The following is a 21,161-nucleotide window of genomic DNA, read 5'->3' as shown; positions in this document are numbered from 1 at the left end:
GGCTCTTTCCGGTCCTTTTGAGATTCCCATTGGTCAATCTCCACGCACGGTGTGACGGAGTCAAGATTAGGGTGGTGCTGGAAAAGCACAGCAGGTCAGGCAGCATCCGAGCAGCAGGAAAACCGATGTTTCGGGCGATGCGACGGAGGGCGACTCCTATTGGCTCCTTCAGGAGGTCTCCGCCCGCCATTGATGACGTCACAATGCGGATGTCGCCCTGTCCGTTTCGCAGTGAAGCTCCCTCCCTCTGGGCAACATCTGGGAGCAAAGCAATGTCTCCCCCTTTCCATTCCTCATCCTGGGAAGGAGAGCTGGTGAGGGGACCTGTTCACTTGACGCAAATGGCGTGAATCCAGGGAGGGAGCAGACTCTGCAAAGGTGCTCAGATGCCCTCTGTCCCTCTTAAAGGAATTTTCATTTTTTCCCCTCAGTTTGACATGTTTATTTGAACGCAATTTGCAGCTTGGAAAACGATCGCTTCTTTCTTCGTGTTCACAATTAAAAGGGTAGTTTCTCAAGGAACTGAGCAGTATTTAAGGGTTAGTACAATGATATAAAATGTGCATATGCGTTGTTTCTTATGGTGTAAGTCTGATATTATTCGCTGTTGTAAAAGCTTCATGGCTATTATTTTTCACAATCTAATGCAGTAATGGAGTTAAGTCCTGTATTTCTTGTCATCTTTTTCATTGAATAGGACAGAAGGAAATCATTCAGCAACTTTACTGGCTTTCTTTTCTCAAGCAGCCTTGACATTTCATTGTCATGTCCTTGATTCAGCTCCATTTCCAGCACCTTTGTAGGCAGCTTGTTCCAGGTCATTGTCACTTAAATGACGTTTTCCTCCATACACACTTAAGGCTATCTGGCTGCATGAGGGTTTTCAGGTTTCTGTGTCCTGTGATCAGCAGGCATCTGGCAATCTACAGGAATTGTCACCTATGTTATGTTTCTTTAACTGTACTGACAGTGATCATATATTTTATGATTTTTTTTGCAGGAATCATGCAGAAAGAAATCTGAAAGCAAATGATACGTCAACTTCTGACAGAGTCACTTGATTCATTGGGACCTGAATATCAGCAGCCATTCAAACTGAGAAAAATGTTTTTGTTAGCTTGAGAGATTTTGGATACTGGTGTGGCAGAAAGAGCATTGAGACATAGATACCCCAGTGAGGGAGATTGAGGGCACTAACTCAGGTTGGGGGATAAAAATCACACCATCAGAGACCAGAGAATGTATTCCTGTTCTGTTTGTAATTGCAGCTGGCTGGCGAACCCAGAGCAACACAATGACACACCCCGCCCCGCCCCCCCCCCCTCCCCCACACACAACACACACACAATGGAAAAGTGCGGTAGTGTGGGAACTATGGGAAAGGATTCCCTTCCTCTTCGATGCTTGAAACCCACAAAATGCGTTCACACCGCGGATGTGTTCATCTGCTCTGTGTGCGGGAAGAGATTCATCGAATCTTCCTCCCTTCTGACCCACCAGCGGGTTCACACGAAGAGAGACTGTTAACCTGCCCCGAGTGCGGGAAAGGCTTCAGTCAGATGTGCAACCTGCCAATGCAACAGCGAGTCCACAGGGGAAAGAGGGCGTTAGTGCGCCCCGTGTGTGGGAGGGGGCTCAGTCAGGTGGGGAACCTGCGGACGGACCAACAGATCCACACAAGGGCGAAGCCAGTCACCTGCCCCTTGGGTGGGAAGGGATTCACTTGCTCGGATGCGTTGCTGAATCACCAGCAGCTCCATATTGAGGAGAGGTCATTCACCTGCTCCGTGTGTGGGAAGGGATCGATTCTTCCGGCCTGCTGACCCACCAGCGGGGCTATCCCGGGGAGTGGCCGCTCACCTGCTGTCAGTGCCCAGCTCCTCCCAGCCTGCGGAGGCACCAGTGAGTTGACGTGCCATCGCAGGGGGATTGAAGGAGGGACGGCCCAGTGCCAACATTGACTGGACCATCAACCCAGTTCTGGGGGCTTCCGGATTTGGATCCCGCCGCGGCAGCATTGCAATTCAGTCAGAAATCTGGAGTTCAGAAGCTAATGATGAAACCATTTTAGGGTGGAAATGAAACCCTATCTGATTCACTCACGTCCTCTTTAGGGAAGGAAACTGCTGTTGCAGGAGAGGATTCACTCAGTCGTTCCAGCTGCATCCTTTACCCGGTCTGGCTTACACATGACTCTTGACACAGCAGTGTGGTTGACTACCCCTGCCCTGGCAAATGAGCGGGAGAAATACAGTGTATCGGCTGAAATAGCTGAGTGAGGCAATACTGCCTACAAGTTAAGGCTGTCCCAAGGATCCAATTACAAAGGGACAACTCAGTGCTGACCAATAGTAAAGCAAGTGGGGGTGGGTTGGATGGATTGGGGAGTGTGTGCGCTTGGAGCTTGAGCTGTTTCAGATTTTAAAAAGCTCCTTTTTGAACGCCCTTTTTGCCGGGGAGATCTGAAACTGTAACAAAGTTGGGTCACAATAAAAGTTCCCTGACCTTACTCTTGGTCTCAGACGTTGAAATGTCTGGGATCCAATGGGTTTTTGTTTTAAAGCTGCTCATTTCTTTCAGCCTCCAGCGTTAAGTTTTCAATGTCTTTTATCAGAAGGAGCAGTGAATCAGTTGCCGGTATCATTACAGACTGTTAAGTTGTTCATCTCTGCAGGTACTGCATCATTTCATCAGCATTGCAAAGTTTACTGGCAGCAACAGTGGGACGTGGGTTGTGTTCACTAGAAATAAAGTTAAGAAATCACACAACACCAGGTTATAGTCGAACAGGTTTATTTGGAAGCACTAGCTTTTGGAGCGCTGCTCTTTAATCGGGTAGCTATGGAGCAGTATCATAAAACACAGAATTTAAAGCAAGATTACAGAGTCATGCAACTGAAATGATATATTGAATAAACCTGGATTGTTGTTAAGTCTTTCATCTTTTAAATCGGGTTGCATGGTTCCGTTCATTAATATGGCAATCCCAGAACTTCATTTAGTTCACATTCTTGAGATCATTTATGGTTCTGTAAAAAGAGGTGACATCTTTGAATCGCTGAAGCCCTTGCCGCACTCAGGGCAGCTGAAGGGCCTCTCCACGGTGTGGACGCGCCGGTGGATCAGCAGGACGGAGGAATTGCTGAAGGCCTTCCCGCACTCGGGGCAGCTGAAGGGCTTTTCGCCCGAGTGGACGCGCCGGTGGGTCTGGAAGTGGGAGAACTGGGTAAAGGCCTTCCCGCACTCTGCGCAGCCGAAGGGCCTCTCCCCCGTGTGGACCCGCTGGTGGGACAGCAGGGTGGAGGAATCGCTGAAGCCCTTGCCACACTCTGGGCAGCTGAAGGCCCTCTTCCCGGTATGGACCGATTGGTGCCTCAACATTACCTCAGGGAAGGTAAAGCCCTTCCCGCACTCAGGGCAGGAGAACGGCCTCTCTCCGGTGTGACTGCGCCGATGAATCTCCAGGGCAGATGGCACACAGAAGCCTTTCCCGCAGTCACCACACTTCCACGGTTTCTCCTCGGGGTGGGATTCTTCGTGTTTCTCCATGGCTGAAGCTTCAGCTGCACACAAACGTGTGTACAGCCCCTCCTCGCAGTGAATTCCTCTTTCCAGGCCCTATAACTGTTTCAGACTCCACACTCAGTGCGCTCTAACAGTAGGGTCCTCATCCAGTCCCACTGATGCTGAAAACCGAACGAACCAGGAACCAAAAAGCTTTGCTCCTTTTCACAGAATCATACTTAGAAATCATTGGGCCTGAATAATTTTAGGGCCTGAAATGCCACATATCTTAGCTCTCAACTACGCACACAAGGCCTTGTTATCACATAGTCTGCCATTACACCCCCTCCCCCCCAACTGTTAGCCACTAACAGTCTCCTTTAACCCTCACAGACAGATCGTTATCAACTCCTTTCTCTGTTCAACCGTTCTTATCGCACTTTTCTTACCCCTGTCTATCATTTACTCCATCCGCCTTCCTCTCACCCTCTCTTCTATTAACTGATATTTTCCCAATCACCATCATTTCTGTGGAAGGGTCACCGGATGTTTCATCACAGATGCTGCCAGACCTGCTGAGCTTTTCCAGCAATTCCTGTTTTTGTTTTGCTTCAGATGTACCAGCATCCGCAGTTATTTCAGATTTTATTTGGAGAGAGTTGGAAATTGTTGAGAGAGACAGAGCGAGAGAGGGAGTGAGACAGAACAGCCATGAACCGTTGACCTCCGTTCTCAAGTTATAACGTAATAAAATCATTGCAGTTCGAACCATTGCCTTAATCCTGCACAACGGTGAGCATGGGGGTGTGCAGCACATCTAAGTCCAGATCAGAAGGTTGCGTGTTCAAATCACGGCAGGCTCATTGTATTTAATTGAAGCTCAATTTCTGGTGTGTTTCAAATCAAGAAATCAGATCTCCACTGCTGTTGTGTAATGTGCTGTTGCACAGACGTATGGAGGCTGTGCAAATATAAAGTTTGTCTAAATTGCCACAATCTGTTGGTCGAACTGTCAGTTCACTCAGAATCACAGAATGTGATGCAGCCCACCTTAGCTCTGCTGGTATTACACAATGAGTAAATGAGTGTCTCTCTTCATATCGTGATCTTGCCTTCACCCTGTAAATCTCGACGTTGTTACTTTGAATATGACCATCCCGAATTCCCTGTTGTGTCCATTGAATCTGCCTCTTTGTCACTGTCAAACCTGATTTCCTGGCCCCAACTACTCCCTGTGGGAAAGCGTTCTTCTTAATATCACTTTTGCTACTTTCCCTAATGACTTTAAATCTCTGCCTAATCGCTTTCGATCCTTTCAGGCGTGGGAGCATTTTCACTACATTGTTTCCTCTGTCTCGACTTCTCATGCCTTGGAAAACTTCAGTCAGGCCAGCTTTCAACCTTCTGTTCTCCAAGGAGAACTGTCCCAACTTTCTAATCTCCCATCACTGCTGACATTCCTCATCCACGGCACCATTAACATCGAGCGCAGTCTCCAATCACTTCACTTCCCGCTCCCTGAAATTTCACACTCAGAACTGAGCAATAATGCAGCTGGAGGATTCATTCGGAGTCGGACTGCGCGGGCGAGCAATGTGACACACTTGCTTTCCCTTTGCACAAGTGTTTCCCTTCGCCGTGTTCACTGCAATGGGAGCTCTGCCCCATCCCTACTTCAGGCAGTTGCGGTCTGTTTTGACGAGGCTTCTTTTTGAAAAACTCGATCGTGCATTTTTGCACCAAGTCAAATTAAGATACGAGAGCTGGTCGGGGATTTGAACCGGGGATCTCTCGCACGTCTACATAAAAGCAAAAGTCCCAAAGCAGGAATCATACACCGAGAGCCCTGGCACCTGCTGAAGCACCTGAGACTTGCTCACTATGAAATACAGTTGAAAATGCGTTGCTAGTTAAAGCACAGCAGGTCAGGCAGCATCCAAGGAATAGGAAATTCGACGTTTCGGGCATAAGCCCTTCATCAGGAATGAGGAGAGGGTGGCAGGCAGGTTAAGATAAAAGGTAGGGAGGAGGGACTTGGGGGAGGGGCGATGGAGATGTGATAGGTGGAAGGAGGTCAAGGTGAGGGTGATAGGCCGGAGTGGGGTGGGGGCGGAGAGGTTAGGAAGAAGATTGCAGGTTAGGAGGGCGGTGCTGAGTTGAGGGAACCGACTGAGACAAGGTGGGGGGAGGGGAAATGAGGAAACTGGAGAAATCCGAGTTCATCCCTTGTGGTTGGAGGATTCCCAGGCGGAAGATGAGGCGCTCCTCCTCCAACCGTCGTGTTGTTTACATCCTATGAAATACACTATGAAATACATCCTGCATTGCTCCAGGAATTGCATGCAGCAAAGAGTTTCCAGAACGTCTGCTTCTCATTCGGTCTCCCAGGACCTGGGCTCACTCCACTGGAGGAGAATTATATCATTCTGTTTCTAAATTTTTCTCTCACACCCGCATGGCCAGGGACAAGCATTGCCCTCCTCAACAAATGGTACAGACAACAGGAGAACATCACTCAGACCTCCACAAATGTCCTACCTTATATTTCTACATTAGGCCAGTATAGCATCGTGAGATATTTATTTCACATCGTCAAAAATGTTTTGGGGAAACGGATGCGGAAGTAAGAAAAAAAACCTGCTACCGACATTGGCTATATAGCAGAGGATGATTTCGATCCATCGACCTCTGGGTTATGGGCCCAGCACGCTCCCGCTGCGCCACTCTGCTACACCATCTGTACATTTTCCAGAAAAGTAATCAGCTTTTCATCTGGCGTGTGGCAGGGCATGTCCGAGATTCATGTCAAAAAGTCTTCACTGCTGTCGTGCACTACGCTATTGCGAAGATAAATCGCCTTTGTGCAAATACAAACTTAATCCAAATTCCCACATTCTGCTTTTCGAGCTGTGATTTCGCTCAGAATCACACAATTTCAAAAATCACCATGTTCAAAAAGAAACGCAGAGCCCACAGAAATCCGGGAGAAATTCTTCCAAAGTTACCTGGCGAGGTTCGGTTTGAAGGCTGTTGAGCTTTAAGTAGAAGGAAGGGAAGTTTGCCTCCAGGCCGTTTAATGTGGAGGTGTGTTCCCCATGTAAACTGATAGTGGCTGGCCATCCCAATGCTTCCCAATGCAGGGCTGCCTGACCCTCAGGGAGGTTTCATTCATAAACTATGCGCCAGCCTCCCAGCTGCACGTCATAGGACATGCCCGGGGACGGCCTGCAGCCATTGTGACACAATAATGATGCTGGCCCCCGGAGCATGAATATGAATTAGCATCGGGTCACGTGGCACTGAATCATTCAAACGAATGTTATTCCATCTCCAGGGATTTATTTGAGGGAGGAGATAAAAGGGCAGGAGTTACATCTGGGGTCCACTCTTCCTTCATTCCCATCACCCGGCCATTGCCCCCTTGGCACTTTGCCCTGTAACCGCTGAAGGTGTAACACCTGGCCATTTCCTCCTCTCTCCTCAGCATCCAAGGGCCCAAACACACCTTCTAGGTGAAGCAGCACTTTCCACAACCTAGTCTATGCTGCATTCGCTGCTCACCATGTGCTCTTGTCTACATTGGAAAAACGAAGCGGAGGCTGGGTGACTGCTTTGCAGAGCATCTACATTCTGCCCGCTGAGCTTCCCGTTGCCTGCCACTTCAGCACACCACCCTTTTCCCTGTCCAGCATCTCTGTCTCGGGCTTGCTGCAGGGTTCCAGAGAAACAATTCTGCACTTGGGTACCCTACAGCCCTCGTCAATATTGAATTCAATAATTTTAGGGCCTGAAGTACCCCATATCTTAGCTCTCTACCACGCACACCAGGGCTTGATATACTTAGTCTGCCATTACACACCATCTATTGTTAGCCACGAACAGTCTCCTTTAACAGCTATTAACCCTCCCAGACAGATCGTTATCAACTTCTTTCTCTGTTCAACCGTTCTTATCTCACTTTGGGCTCTAAACCATCTACCATTTACTCCGTCCGCCTTCCTCCCACCCTCTCTTCTGCGTATTAACCGACATTTTCCCAATCACTATTGTTATAAGTGAATTTCTGTCTAGGCTTTCTGAATCTCCGGAGAATAGTTCCTGACACTTGGCTAACTGTTCTAACTCTAGGGATCTGATTCAGAACAACCGGGTCCTGCCTCCGAACTCTGCCAACCGCGGACTGTCCTTTAACCCTTGTGTCAAGGGAGACTGTCCGCAAGGTTAAGTTCAAAAAGGCGAACTCCAAGTTGACTGGTATCAGCCCTTATCCCCACCGGCTGTCACTTTTCCCGTGGCAAATCGAAATACTGCGAGACACACACAAACGGTGCAACAGATGTTTATTCAATCTTCGAAGATTGGGCGAGTTCCAAAAGGGACTTCGGAAGTCGCAACGGGAGATTTTACAGCGCTAATACTTATACATTATTTTTCCATTCAAATACATTGGTGATAATTTCATTGGTTTAAACATCTCACGCTATGGATTTTTCTTACATTAAAAATCATTAATGACAATTCCATTGGTTAAAGCATTTCACGCCTTTCTCTGCCAATTTCTTTAATTAAAATGTTATATTATTTTATCTTCATGTTCTATTAGTTATAACATTTGTTGATTTTTGTGTATGTCATGAAAAGATTTTTCATTGTATTTTGCCCTCTGTGTCTAATCGAAGCATTCCTTGGTTTCTTGCCCAAGGTTACCATGTTCCTGGCTTTACAGAGGTAACTTCTAGTTCATGCTTCATTATGGCCTAGTCAATCATTAGTTTCATAATTTAGCTTCTATTCATTAAACCTCAGTTTTAGTACAGTGAGTGTGTGTGTAGGTGTGTGTAAGTGTGTGAGTGAGTGTGTGTGTGTATGTATGTGTGTGAGAGTGTGAGAGAGTGTGTGTGTGTGTAGGTGTGTGTGTGTGTAGGTGTGTGTATGTGTGTGAGTGAGTGTGTGTGTAGGTGTGTGTATGTGTGTGGGTTATGTGTGAGGTGTGTGTGTGTGTTGTGTGTGTGTGTGTGTGTGTGAATGCATGAAACTGCAGAAATTACATTAACCATATCAATTATCAGTTCTGTGGAAGGGTCGCCGGATGTTTCTTCACAAGATGCTGCCAGACCTGCTGAGCTTTTCCAGCAACTACTGTTTTTGTTTCAGATGTACAGCATCCACAGTTACTTCAGATTTTATTTAGAGAGAGTTGGAAATTGTTTAGAGAGGCAGAGCGAGAGAGGGAGTGAGACAGAACAGCCATGAACCGTTGACCTCCGTTCTCAATTGTGTTTCAAATCAAGAAATCAAGTCTCCACTGTTGCTGTGTAATGTGCTGTTGCACAGACGTATGGAGGCTGTGCAAATATAAAGTTTGTCTAAATTGCCACAATCTGTTGGTCGAACTGTCAGTTCACTCAGAATCACAGAATGTGATGCAGCCCACCTTAGCTCTGCTGGTATTACACAATGAGTAAATGAGTGTCTCTCTTCATATCGTGATCTTGCCTTCACCCTGTAAATCTCGACGTTGTTACTTTGAATATGACCATCCCGAATTCCCTGTTGTGTCCATTGAATCTGCCTCTTTGTCACTGTCAAACAGGGATTTCCTGGCCCCAACTACTCCCTGTGGGAAAGCGTTCTTCTTAATATCACTTTTGCTACTTTTCCTAATGACTTTAAATCTCTGCCTAATCGCTTTCGATCCTTTCAGGCGTGGGAGCATTTTCACTACATTGTTTCCTCTGTCTCGACTCCTCATGTTTTGGAAAACTTCAATTCCTGATGAAGGGCTTTTGCCCGAAACGTCGATTTTCCTCCTCCTCGGATGCTGCCTGAACTGCTGTGCTTTTCCAGCACCACCCTAATCCGGAAACTTCAATCAGGCCAGCGTTCAGCCTTCTGTTCTCCAAGGAGAACTGTCCCAACTTTCTAATCTGCCTTCACTGCTGACATTCCTCATCCACGGCACCATTAACATCGAGCGCTGTCTCCAATCACTTCACTCCCCTCTTCCTGAAATTTCACACTCAAAACTGAGCAATAATGCAGCTGGAGGATTCATTCGGAGTCGGACTGCGCGGGCGAGCAATGTGACACACTTGCTTTCACTTTGCACAAGTGTTTCCATTTGCTGTGTACACTGCAATGGGAGCTCTGCCCCATCCCTACTTTTGACGAAGCTTCTTTTTGAAAAACTTAATCGCGCATTTTTGCACCAAGTCAAATTAAGATACGAGAGCTGGTCGGGGATTCGAACTGGGGATCTCTCGCACGTCCACATAAAAAGACCCAAAGTGGGGAACCGTATGCCGAGAGCCCTCTTATCTACTGAAACTGGCTCCCTATTCTACGTTGCCCCAAGAATTGCATGCAGCAAAGAGTTTCCAGAACGTCTGCTTCTCATTCTGTCTCCCAGGACCCGGGCTCTCTCCACTGGAGGATAATTACATCATTCTGCTTCTAAATTTTTCTCTAACACCCGCGTGGCCAGGGACAAGCATTGCCCTCCTCAACAAATGGTACGGAGAGCAGGAGAACACCACAAATGCGCCACCTCAACTTTCTACATGAGGCCAGTATATCAGCGTGAGATATTAAGTTCATATCTTCAAAGATTTTTGAGGGAAACGGATGAGGAGGCAAAGTATAGAACACCATAGGAGAAAGCTGCTCAACAAATGGAGTGGACACCAGAGGATGGTTTCGATCCATCGGGCCCAGCACACTCCCGCTGCGCGACTCTGCTGTGCTGCTCTGCAGGCTTTCCAGAGAATTATTCAGCCTTTCATCTGGCGTGTGGCATGCACGTTCGAGATTGATGTCAAAAGATCTTTACTGTTGTTGTGTAGTACGCTGTTGTGCCGATATATCGCCGTTGTACAGGGCGTTACACCTGGGTAGCCAGATGCCTTTTACTCTCCACTGACAATGGAGGTCAACGGTTCATGACTGTTCTGTCTCACTCTGTCTCTCTAAACAATTTCCAATTCTTTCTAAATAAAAAAACTGAAATAACTGCGGGTGCTAAATATCAGAAACAAAAAAAACCCGGCAGTTGCTGGAAAAGCTCAGCAGGTCTGGCAGCATCTGTGAAGATCCGGTGACCCTTTCACAGAACTGGCAGATGTAACTCCTGCCCATTTACCTCCTCCCTCAAATAAGACCCTGGAGATGGAATAACATTCGTTTGAATGATTCAGTACCACGTGACCCGAGTCTAATTCATATTCATGTTCCGGGGGCCAGCATCATTATTGTGTCACAATAGCTGCAGGCCGTCACTGGGCATGTCCCATGACGTGCGGCTGGGAGGCTGGCGCGCAGTTTATCAAAGTACCCTGCTTTGAGGGTCAGGCAGCCCTGCATTGGGAAGCATTGGGATGGCCAGCCACTATCAGTTTACATGGGGAACACACCTCCACATTAAACGGCCTGGAGGCAAACTTCCCTTCCTTCTACTTAAAGCTTAACAGCCTTCAAACCGAACCTCGCCAGGTAACTTTGGAAGAATTTCTCCCGGATGTTCGCTAATTATTTGTGTGGGCTCTGCGTTTACGTTTGAACATGGTGATTTTTGAAATTGTGTGATTCTGAGCGAAATCACAGCTCGAAAAGCAGAATGTGGGAATTTGGATTAAGTTTGTATTTGCACAAAGGCGGTTTATCTGCGCAATAGCGTAGTACACGACAGCAGTGAAGATCTTTTGACATGAATCTCGAACGTGCCCTGCCACACGCCAGATGAAAAGCTGATTACTTTTCTGGACAATGTAGAGGTGGTGTAGCAGAGTGGCGCAGCGGGAGCGTGCTGGGCCCATAACCCAGAGGTCGATGGATCGAAACCATCCTCTGCTATATAGCCACTGTCTCCTGTGGTTTTTCTTCCATACCTTACCTCCATCCGTTTCCCCAAAACATTTTTGAAGATGTGAAATAAATATCTCACGATAATATACTGGCCTAATATAGAAATATGAGGTAGGACATTTGTGGAGGTCTGAGTGGTGTTCTCCTGTTGTCTGTCCCATTTGTTGAGGAGGGCAATGCTTGTCCCTGGCCACGCGGGTGTGAGAGAAAAATTTAGAAACAGAATGATGTAATTCTCCTCCAGTGGAGAGAGCCCGGGTCCTGGGAGACTGAATGAGAAGCAGACGTTCTGGAAACTCTTTGCTGCATGCAATTCCTGGAGCAATGTAGAATATATTTAGTGGGCGGCACGGTGGCACAGTGGTTAGCACTGCTGCCTCACAGCGCCTGAGACCCGGGTTCAATTCCCGACTCAGGCGACTGACTGTGTGGAGTTTGCACGTTCTCCCCGTGTCTGCGTGGGTTTCCTCCGGGTGCTCAGGTTTCCTCCCACAGTCCAAAAATGTGCGGGTGAGGTGAATTGGCCATGCTAAATTGCCCGTAGTGTTAGGTAAGGGGTAATGTAGGGGTATGGGTGGGTTTCGCTTCGGCGGGTCGGTGTGGACTTGTTGGGCCGAAGGGCCTGTTTCCACACTGTAAGTCTAGTCTAATATTTCACAGTGAGCAAGTCTCAGGTGCTTCAGTAGGTGCGAGGGCTCTCGGTGTACAATTCCTGCTCTGGGGCTTTTGCTTTTACGTAGACTTGCGAGAGATCCCCGGTTCAAATCCCCGACCAGCTCTCGTATCTTAATTTGACTTGGTGCAAAAATGCGCGATCAAGTTTTTCAAAAAGAAGCTTCGTCAAAAGTAGGGATGGGGCAGAGCTCCCATTGCAGTGTACACAGCAAATGGAAACACTTGTGTAAAGTGAAAGCAAGTGGTTCACATTGCTCGCCCGCGCAGTCCGACTCCGAATGAATAACTTCGAGTAAAAAATGAGGTCTGCAGATGCTGGAGATCACAGCTGCAAATGTGTTGCTGGTCAAAGCACAGCAGGTCAGGCAGCATCTCAGGAATAGAGAATTCGACGTTTCGAGCATAAGCCCTTCCTGATGAAGGGCTTATGCTCGAAACGTCGAATTCTCTATTCCTGAGATGCTGCCTGACCTGCTGTGCTTTGACCAGCAACACATTTGCAGCTCCGAATGAATAACATTCGTTTGAATGATTCAGTGCCACGTGACCCATGACTAATTCATATTCATGTTCCGGGGGCCAGCATCATTATTGTGTCACAATAGCTGCAGGCCGTCACTGGGCATGTCCTATGACGTGCGGCTAGGAGGCTGGCGCACGGTTTATCAAAGTACCCTCCCTGATGGTCAGGCAGCCCTGCATTGGGATGGCCAGCCACTATCAGTTTACATGGGAACACATCTCCACATTACCTCAAGGCAAACTTCTACGTCAACTTCAACACCCATCAAACCGAACTTCGCCAGGTAGGTTTGGAAGAATTTCTTCCGAATGTTTGCTAATTGTTTCTGTGGGCTCTGTGTCTACGTTTGAACATGGCGATTTCTGAAATTGTGTGATTCTGAGCGAAATCACAGGGTGAAGAGCTGTTAAAGGAGACTGATGGTGGCTCACAGTAGGTGGTGTGTAATGGCAGACAATGTGATAACAAGGCTTGGTGTGCGTTGTTCAGGGGCGAGGATATGGGGTAGTCCAGGCCCTAAAATGATTGAATTCAGTATTGAGACTGGAGGGCTGTAAGGTCCCCAAGTGCAAAATTAGGTGCTCTTCGACATGTTTACCCTGAGCCTCGCTAAAACACTGCTGCAAGTCTGAGATAGGACATGCTGGCTGGAGTTGAAATACGTGGCGCTGGAAAAGCGCAGCAGGTCAGGCAGCATCCGAGGAGCAGGTGAATTGACGTTTCGGGCATAAACCCTTCTTCAGGAATGAGGCTGGTGTGCCAAGCAGGCTGAGATAAAAGGTAGGGGAGGATGGGGGAGAATTGGGGGAGGCGCGCTCGGAATACGATAGGTGGAAGGAGATGCTAGGAACAGGGTGGTTTGTTAAAGTGGCAGGGTCTTTTTGCCAGCGGGACTCAGATGCCAAAGAACAAAGAAGCAAAGAAATTTTACAGCCCAGGAACAGGCCCTTCGGCCCCTCCAAGACTGAGCCGATCCAAATGTACTGTCTGAGCCTGTCGGCATTTGTATCCCTCTGCTCCCCACCTACTCATTTATCTGTCCAGACGCATTTTAAATGAATCTACCGTGCCTGCCTCGACCACCTCTGCTGGCAACGCGTTCCAAACGCCCACCACCCTGTTTGTGAAATATTTGCCGCGTGTATCCCCTTAAACTTTCCACCTCTCACCTTGAAAGCGTGACCTCTCGTTATTAAATCCTTCACCCTGGGAAAAGGCTTGTCTCTATCCACCCTGTCTATACCCTTCATGATTTTGTAAGCCTCAATCAGGTCCCCCCTCAATCTTTTTTCTAGTGAAAATAAACCTAATCGACTCAACTTTTCTTCATAGCTAGCACCTTCCATACCAGGCAACATCCTCATAAACCTTCTCTGCACCCTCTCCAAAGCGTCCACATCCTTTTGGTAATGTGGCGCCCAGAACTGTACACAGTATTCTAAATGCGGCCAAACCAATGTCTTGTACAATTTTAACATGACTAGCCAGGTCTTATACTTAATACCTCGTCCAATGAAGGCAAGCATAGTAAATGCCTTCTTGACCACTCTATCCACCTGTGCAGCAACCTTCAGGGTACAATGGACCTGCGCTCCCAGATCTCTCCGCCCATCAACTTTTCCCAAAACTCTTCCATTCATTGTATAATTCGCTCTAGAATTAGACTTGCCTAAATGCATCACCTCGCATTTGTCTGGATTGAAAGCCATCTGCCACTTTTCCGTCCAACTCTCCAGTCTATCTATATCCTCCTCTATTCTCTGACAGTCCCTTATGCTTTCTGCTACTCCATGCGAAGCAATCATCCAGTTTATGCTTCGTTTCCCCAATTTAGACGAGCTCACATTGTGAGCAGTCACTGGAGTAGACTAGGTTGTGGGAAGTGTAGATTAAGTGGCTGCTTCACCGAGAAGGTATGTTTGGGCCCTCGGATAGTGAGGAGGGAAATGGGCTGGTGTTACACATTCAGCGGTTGCAAGGGAAAGTGCCGTGGGTCTATGGGAGGTGGGTGTGCAGTGTTGGGAATGAAGAGGGACTCTAAGTGTAACTCCTGCCCATTTACCTCCTCTCTCATGTAAGTCCCTGGAGAGGGAATAACTTTCCACTGACTGATTCAGTACCACCTCAGCCATGTCTAATTCATATTCATGTTGCGGGGCCAGCATCATTATTGACGTCACGGTGCGGCTGAAAGTCACTGTGACAGTTTCTGAAAGGGTCAGGCAGCCCTGCATCCGGAAACATTGGGATGGCCAAACATTATCAGTTCACACATCTGGAAACATTGGGCTAGCCAACCATTATCAGTTCACACATCCGGAAACATTGGGATGGCCAACCATTATCGGTTCACACGGGAACACACCTCCATATTAAACAGCCTCGAGGCAAAGTTCCCCTCCGTCTACTTGAAGTTCAAGACCCATCAAACCGAAATTCCTCAGGTATGTTTGGAAGCATTTCTTCCAGATGTTGACTGATTATTCCTGCGGACACTTGCGTGACGCTTGAACACGGCGAAAAACATCGGTCTCTCAAACTAGTGCCTGAACTGCTCGACCAATTCTCAAAGTGATATGGGTGATGTAATTTCTGCAGTTTAACTCAGGGTTAATAAGTAAGGGCGAACTGTGAGACTGAATGTAAGTTAGCCTGGAAACAGGGAGAAACTGTTATGTCAAAAACATGGCGCTTTGTAACCTTGAATGAAACTGACGTAAGCTGTTAATTAAAACTAGGCTTCTATGAAGCTAGGTAACCTTGGCAATAATACAATAGAAGCTCTTAAAATATTAGAAACATACAGATAACCAAGGCCTGGGATAGAGAAGCGTGAAATGTTTTAACCAATGGAATTGTAAAATAATATTTAATCAAAGAATTGGCAGAGAAAAGCGTGAAATGTTTTAACCAATGGAATTGTCATTAATGTTTTTACATGTAAAAATAATGTATAAATATTAGTGCTGTAAAATCTTCCGTCGCGATTCTTCCGAAGCTCTTTCTTTTTGGAAGCCGCCCAAACTTGCAAGTTTGAAATAAACATACGTTGCTCATTTGTGTGTCTCGCAGCATTTCGATTTGCCACGGGAAAAGCGGTAGCCGGAGGGATGAGGGCTGGTGCTGTCAGCTTGGAGTTCGCCTCCTAGGACGGGACCTTGTGGACAGTCTCCCTTGAAGTCAAGGGTTAAAGGACAGTCCGCGGTCGGCAGAGTGTGGAGGCAGAACTCGGTTGATCTGAACCATAGCCCTAGTGTAGAGTAGTTAGCCGAGTGTCAGGGACTATTCTCCGGAGATTTAGAATACCTAGACAGAATTCACTTATAACAAATTTGGGGGTGTCCGGGATACTAAAAAGAACTCCCACGGGAGGCTCTGAATGATTCCGGGACACTGTGACACACACACATATTTGAGCAAACGATGTGAATAGGAAGCGCTTATAATAAAGTAAAAGGTTGAAGTTTTGATAAGGTAACAGGTTGAAGTGTTATCTTGAGTCGGACAACTCCGTGCACGGATCAAGGTAAGAACCTTCTCTGGTATTTGGGGTTTTCGCGGAATTGAGAAGTGTACACTGCCTTGTCGACTCTGTGGTTGTGACAGGTAACCGGGAAATTAAGGGTTAACTTGGTAACCGGGATAAAAGGGTTGACTAAGTAACCAGAGTATAGAAAACAGGTTAGCCTGAAGACCAACCATTGGTGACCAATGTTCCGGGTCGAAAAAGGAACGGGAAGACGAAACCCCGAAAATTCCCTCTGATAGATTCTACAGAGATTGTGGAGAGCGGAAGAGATTAGTTACAAACTGATAGTGTTGAACCCCGTTTCTGGATGGTCTCTATTATCCTTACATAGAAGCAGTATAAGGGGGACAACTGAAGTTTATTTTTACCAGCAGCTTGCAGTAAGACCGGCAGAGAGAGAGAGAAAGCGAGAACAGCTAGCAAAACATTTAACCCTTTGTGATTTGGTTTGAATGCACATTTGTTTGTTGGTGATTGAATGAGGAAGTTTTATTCACTGGAGCTTGAGTTCCAGGATTGTTTTAAATGTGATTTTTATGTAAACTTAACATGATTTTTTTTTCAATATGTGAAGTACAGTTGAATTTTCAGTACAACAGTAGGCTGTCGGAAAAAAAGACGATAACTTCCATGGTTATTATCTGAGACCTTGGATTCGGCCATTAGAATTTCTTTTAACTTGAATTGACAAATTATTGTAAGACAGCTCTGATTATTTTACGACCTAAAGTATTGTAATTGAGAAATGATTGGTCAGGAGTACATAAGAAAACTACTTTTGGATCTAAATTAGGGTACTAAATCTGGGTGATTACAGTGGATTTCAAAATTGGGAACTGTATGCATTTTACATTTTAAATATTAAATACTGAATAAATAGACGTAAATATATAAATATGTTTACAAGTTAGGAACAGGCTTTAAAGTTAGTCAAGCATGAATAATAAATTGGTGTTTGAGGATATGAGAAGCTAGGAACATTGCAATATTTCTTAAAAAAAAGGAAGAACGTAATGACTAAAGTGCCGATAGGGGACAAGGAGATTGTGTTTGTGTATGACCCCCTCACCAGTGGGGAGGTCGGAACATTTAAAAGGAAATGACGGTCCTGGTTGAGAATCCGATAGGATTGTCAGAACAAATTAATTTATTTTTGAGGCCCGTCTGTATATGTGGGCTGAGTTAATGTCTATTTTTGAATATACTATTTACTGGGGGAGAAAGGAGACTTATATGGGGATACTGGATAGGGAAAGTGTTAATTGAGATTTTAAAAAACACTAGTAGCAGCGCCGGTATTGAGCTTGCCGGACAATTTGGCATGAGAGGGGGATGATTAGGGGTGAAGACAAATATCCCCTTCAGAACCCTAACTGGGACCACCACAATATAGAAGGGATAATACGTCAGACTTGCGAAATTTGATAATCCAAGGGATACAAACTTGCATCCCCAAACAGCAAAATTTAGCCAAGGTTTTTGACCTGAGGCAGGGAAAGGACGAGTCTCCCTGTGCGTTCTTACACAGATTAAGGGAGTCGGTTAGGAAATGTTCGAGTATAGACCCAGATGGGGAAATAGGATGAGGGATGGTAAAGGTTCACTTCATGACAAAGGCATGGCCTGATATCCAGAAGAAGTTACAGAAGATAGAGGACGGGAACGATAGAAATGAGTCGGAGTTGTTACAGGAGGTTCAGAAGGTATTTGTATAGAGAGACATAGTGGCAGAGAAATGGAAGGCTAAGATAATGATAGAAGGGAGGACTGTGAGTCCCCTGGGAGGATGAATGAAGGACACAAGGATGTCGCGGAAGGGATAGAGGAAGTTGGCAGAAGGGTGGTGAAGAGAAGTGGAATGTCCAGGGTAAGGGCTATGGACAATGGAGGCCAAAACCCGCAGGATGTTATCACTGTGGGAAACTAGGTCATTTCAAACGAGAATGCCCGGAGTTACGGAGAGAGAGCGAGGGCATCTACGGGATAGAATGTGAATAGGGAAAGGAGTCGGATAGATAAGGTGGATATCTAAATCTGAATATTTATGTATGTTTGAATGAGATGGGCCGGCCCGATTAGGAAGAACGAACGGATGCTGCTAGTATAACTGGGTATGTGGGTGTTTGAGTAAAATCTGTTTGTTGTAAGAGAGAGAGGATCTCTGTGTTGGTGAAGATCTATGTGTGTCTTTGTGTGTGTAAATCTGATTGTAAAAAAAAGTAGTCTCTGTGGATGTGAGAATTTGTGTTTGTGTATGAATCTTTTTGTGTGAAATTCTCTGCGAAAATCTGTGTGGAGCTGTGGAAATAAGAAACTATGTGTCATATCTCAAAAAGAGAGAGAGGAAGCTACTGCTGCAAGCTGTGAGAGAGAATCTAGCAGAAGGCTTCTCAGCTAACAAGCAGTTTAACACTTTGTGCTCTGGCTTGCATTCATCTGTTTGTTAATGGTTTTATGTTTAAAACTTGTTGTTTGTCATTTGATTCAGTGTGCTATTTTTGATTGTAATTTTATGAATGCTTAACGTTATTTTCTTTCATGATATAATTTTATTAGAACTTAAGGAGGGAAAGGAGGACCATTCATGAGATTGAGGGCGAGGTAGTAATAAGTTAGAACAATTCCAAATTCACATAAGGGGTGGTATCCACCTTCAGGAAAATGAGGCAGGGGAGCAGGGGCTCCGGGGGGGGGGGGGGTGTGCAAATGTGCCCAGTTACACAGAGAGATAGGCTGCCGGTGAGGCAGGGGGGAACAGAAACTCTGAGGGCAGATGCGAATTAATATGGGTAACTTGAGAGTGAGTTTCAGGACGTTGAGACAGTAAGTAGACTGTATTGCGGTGAGACTGTTCATGGGGGCTATACGGCGCATAGGGCTGCATTGAACAACTGTACGGGGGTGGGGACAGCGATAGGTAGGGAGCGGGAGCTCCGGGGGCGGATGCGCCCAGACACAGGGAAAACATTACATTTGACGACTGCGATGCGCTTGAAAGAATCAAAATGTTACTGACAACCGACCCTGGACAGTTCCCTATGTAGAGCAGTGACCTCCGGGGAAGGGGGGGAAGATCTGCCACATGGGGACTGCCCAGGCAGCAGTACTGGAGACTGGGAATGGAGATAGTTGGGGAAAAGAGTTAGCACTTGAAGACCTGGTGCTCAAGGGGAGGTCGCTATGAGCTCCAACGCACAGACACAGGAGACAGCGACAGGCAGACATAGACAGAGAGACCAACACCGTATGAGAGAGAGAGAGAGCGATCAGCTGTGTGAGAGGACCTACAGAGAGAGAACAGAAGCCATTACATTTTGTTGTGTTTCTGGCTGAAAGTCATCTGTTCGTTAGTGCATGAATGTTTGAGTGTTTATCACCTAGAGCTTGAGTCATGAGATATGTGTATCTGTAAATATGTTGAGACCCTGGGCTTCGCTGTTTCTCGTTTACTCCACCAGGGACTCCTGACTCAGACACCACCTCTGGATTTCGCTGTGCACACCATTGAACCCGGTGAATGGGTTTTGATCAAACATTGGCAACAGCAAACTCTCGAACTTGTGTGGGACGGCCCGTTCCTAGTACTCTTCACCACTGAACGGCGGAGAAAGGCTGGCAAAGGGCCGATACCCTCTCCAGTTAAGAAAGGAGTCTGGACAGCCGAATCAACACGTGACCCACTGAAACTCAGACTGCACAGACTTTGAGTAACTGATTATACAGTGGCGACGCGAGTGTGGGGATTATTTCTGTAGAATTGTATGTTAAATTGTTTTGTGCTCCATTATGATGTTTCAGAGTTATGGTGCTAGACTGGAATTTGGGCAAATGTCTTTTTCTTATGTGGATGTATCATTGGTTGTTCCTGAGTCTAAAAATCCACAAGTGATAGAAGCTGATGCATGCAACTTAGTTGGTTGTTTGTCTGTAGATTTACAGAGACTATACCTCGGTACAAAGATACATTTTATTGACATGTTTGGGACTGGTAATGGGTATGAAGGTCTTGTCCCGATACACAGGTCCCCCTTCCGTCCAGCTCGCAGTTGTCCCGATAGACAGTGTCACCCAATATACCTGATAATCAAGGAGACCTCATCGGACCAGTTTGGGGTGAGGTGAAGATAAACAAAAACATGGACAATTTGTTGGCTGCTGTTTTCGAGTTGATGTAGGGCAGAAAGAACTTGGGAACCCACTGGAAAGTTACAGAGGTAAAGGACTTGAGACAGACTTTCGCAATAGAAACGGAATATGGGGATACAAATGCCTGGGTAGAATGGGTAAAGTCTGAACAGAAGCAATTGCTATGCATGTGCCTCTGGCAGGCCATTGGCCCAAGTGGCCCCCTTTCCGCTCGGGTGGGAGCAGGACATGCAGGGCATGGAATGTATGATAGCCCTGTATCAGGAAGAGACTGCATGGAGTGATGGGAATTGTACCTCCCTATCTCGGATATTCCCTCCTTTGAAGGCGAAAGAGGTACGTGCTCCCCCCCACATTTTCAGGATTTGGGGGAGCTGACATTGTGTACAGAGATTAACAATGTCACCGCAACAAAGGAAGGAGGGAACTATTCAGCACTACAGGTTCCCCGAGCGGATCTGTGGTGGTACTGTGGAGGGAAACTGTTGAGACCCACCCTGCCCCCAGATTGGGAAGGGATATGTGCAATTGTACAATTGGCAATTCCATTTACCCTGGCATTTGAGAAGGAAGACATAGTAGGGGAACAGGAAAGACATAAGAGCCAAGGGCGGTTTATTAACTTTACCAGAGACGCAGTCAAGGGGCTGGCGGAGCAACTGGACGCCACCAGTCGGATGGAGTGGGAGAATAGGCTAGCCTTGGATAGCAGAAAATTCGGGTGTAAATACTGATTGGACTGGCTGGAGCTGTGGTTCGGGAAATGGAAAGGGGTGATGGTCTCAGTTATAGTTTCGTTCCTGGTGGTAACAGGGGTCTTAGTCATTCTGGCCTGTTGAATAATTCCCTGTGTGTGGGGTTTAATCACCCGCCTTATTGAGACGGCCCTGATGAAGGACGACCCGCGTACAGTGGTGGGCATTC

At 46.6% G+C, this 21,161-nt stretch overlaps 1 non-coding gene across 1 annotated transcript; it reads left to right on the top strand.

Moving 5' to 3' along the window:
• The first annotated feature begins 11,280 nt into the window (after positions 1–11,280).
• trnam-cau (transfer RNA methionine (anticodon CAU)) lies at positions 11,281–11,352 on the top strand. Its single transcript has one exon. It is a non-coding gene; the product is annotated as a tRNA-Met (tRNA).
• Positions 11,353–21,161: the final 9,809 nt, after the last annotated feature.

This window comes from Hemiscyllium ocellatum, assembly GCF_020745735.1.
Source record: "Hemiscyllium ocellatum isolate sHemOce1 chromosome 27 unlocalized genomic scaffold, sHemOce1.pat.X.cur. SUPER_27_unloc_1, whole genome shotgun sequence".
Taxonomy (NCBI): Eukaryota; Metazoa; Chordata; class Chondrichthyes; order Orectolobiformes; family Hemiscylliidae; genus Hemiscyllium; species Hemiscyllium ocellatum.
This window is presented reverse-complemented; position numbering and strand designations above follow the sequence as displayed.